Source organism: Pinus tabuliformis, chromosome 8 (genome assembly GCF_031772625.1).
Source record: "Pinus tabuliformis cultivar Carrire ecotype Pingquan chromosome 8, CPIR1, whole genome shotgun sequence".
In the NCBI taxonomy this organism is placed as follows: domain Eukaryota; kingdom Viridiplantae; phylum Streptophyta; class Pinopsida; order Pinales; family Pinaceae; genus Pinus; species Pinus tabuliformis.
In genome coordinates, this window is record NC_142294.1 from 263,614,676 (window position 1) to 263,617,443 (window position 2,768).

Genomic DNA, 2,768 nt, shown 5'->3' on the forward strand with positions numbered 1-2,768 from the left:
TGTATTTAATCAAGAGAACCAAGCCCTCTATGTACCTTCATGTTAATGACATTGGTTGTCAAACTCTTCTATCATGACCATACTAAAAATGTACCTGTCACTAAAATAAAATCTAGACATTACATGTTATGTTTTTTCTATCTTATGTTAATGCTTAGAGGGTCATATTATGACAAACATCCCAAGATAGGTAGTGATTTTTATGATATATAGGCGTTTTTTGTAGCATGATTTTTTGGGATGCTAAAGGCCATTGAGATCCTATTTGTTTATGTATTTTCGGTTAAGAGATGGATTGCACTCAATGTTATTTTGGTTATGTCCACCCTTTCATGCTTGATCTAGGTGGATATTCAAATAGTACCACTAGCATGGTAAAAGGCTCAAAAATCAGAATGGCATAATTTTGATAAATTTAGCATCACATCGAAGTGTTTGTCATCCAGATTCCAACGGTGCAAATGACACTCAAATTCGAGTTCATATGAAGAAGTTGGAGCAAGACAAAGTTTATTTTTCACTTTTCTAGGTAGTAAGAGGAGATGACGTGGTGGACACTCTCAGTGAATGGGGAAGCACTAAGTGCCAGGCTTCCATTGGTTCTGCATATCACAAATCACAGAAGAAAGAGGTTGCGGCTTAAGGAAAATTGGCCATTGTTGCAATGCGATCAAATTGCAATCGCATTTTGCAAGGGATAGTAGTCGCATGTTGTATCAACTTTGCTTTCTACCGATTGCGGTTTTTGATATGAATCCCCCAACCTAATTTATTATATATTTTGGTTAAAAGTTCATTGGGTCCACAGTTATTGCAGGGGGATTATTGTATGGGCTTTTGGTCTACCCACCGATTGGAAATGTCGATAGTAAAGGGACATTGGGTTAAACACGCAATTAAATAATTTTTCCATATTTGAAATAGTTATTGTTGTGTATTATTCAAGGACGAGATTATTTGTATTATTAAATCAAACCCGCCTACTAACTTTTTTGTTTGTTTGTAACTGCCCGGGTATTGATGGATTTTACCGCGAGCATATATAAAGGGTTGTCCATTTCAGAGAAAAGTAGAGAGGTCTGGAAGATTAGTTCATAAGACATTTTTCACAACAGGACCTAGCAGTAGGTCAGGACCTAGCAGTAGGTCAGGACCTCACCTAGAGTAGTGGGGCAGTTATGAGAAATTGCAGAAGGCCTGATTATTTGAAGTGGTGTCCATCTTCCAAATTGGAGGTATAAGGATTGTAAATAAGGTTTCTTGTACTTTTATCTCTTTTTATGCCACTTAATGAATGAAGACCTCCCCAGTTTTGAGTAGGTGCTGGAGACATAATCCAAATTGGACAAACTCTATAATCAAGTATTTGTGTCATGGTTTCTTTCTTATTGTGTTACTTCCATATTGTTTTATGTTATTTTAAGTTCCATGGTTTATAGGCTATGTTTCATGTAATTTTGATGCATCTATAAGAAAAACATCTTGGATCAAGTTTGGTATTAGAGCAAGTCTTTGTTGATGCAAATTGCATGAGTATATGCTACCTCGGAACAAGCTGCAAAAAGAAGGAACATTTAAGTCCTTTGATCCCGAAGTAGGATGTGGAAAACGAAGAAGAAAAATTGAAAATGAAGAATCTTGTTCAGAAGAGGAATGAAATTTCGACAAGGTATTCTATAATATGGCAGAGAAAGGGGACAAGTTATTTTCAGAGTATGAGAAGGAACTTGGGCATGAGAAGGAATATGTTGATGATAATAGATCGGAAAATCATGAAGGTGCTGGAGAAGAGCCTCATCCCTCTCCTTCTTCAAGTGATAGTTCTCATCACACTAATCACGATTCCAAACATACATCTAGGAAACCATTATTCAAGCTAGATGTAAAGTTTGACCTACCCATGTACAATGGAGTGTGTAGTGTAGAAAAACATAATAATTGGATAAGATAAATAGAGGTTTTCTGCCAGATCTAGAAGATTGAAGAAGATGAGTCAAAGGTCTAATTAGCATCTCTTTGGCTGAGTGGCACTGCTCTCATTTGGTAGGGGAAAAGTGGCATAAGGACAACAAAAAGTTGGGTAACCTTCTTTCTTGTTCGTCTAGTTTCATTTTTGCATTGAAAGACCAATTTTACCCTTTGGGTTATAAACAGAAGGCATTAATGGAATGGAAATATTTAAGTTAAGGTAAAGGCCAAAATATGCAAAGCTTCACTGAAGAATTTCGGAAACAAAGCATTGAATTTGGGGATCTCATTAGATTCGCTCGAGACTATAACTAAGTATGCTGGTGCGCTACATAGTTACATAAGACACTCACTATTATCTTTCAAGCCTACTATGGTTGATGTGGCCAGTGTAAAGGTGATTCATCTTGAAAAATGAGGTAAGAATGACAGAGATGATCAATCCATGAAAGCATCGTTCAACCCTCAACATGGAAAATTCCAGAAGAAAGGTAAGGGGAAGGCTAAGAAGATTGTCGCAGCTAAGAAAGAGGATGGAAAACACCATATTTCACGCATTCCAAGAGAGAAGGTCATGACGGGGACCACTGTTAGAGGCTACATCCTTAGCTAAGGTCAAAGAGATTCAACAGACAAGGCAAGTAGAAGACAATGGCAACAACGTGGCAAGACCTTGGATCAGATTCCGTTGATGAGACATTGATCACATCCATGGGTGCAAAAGGTACTCCTTCTATTAATAATAGTTCTGATTCAATTGAAAGTGCTAGTTATTTGAATGATCTTATAAGTAATGAGCG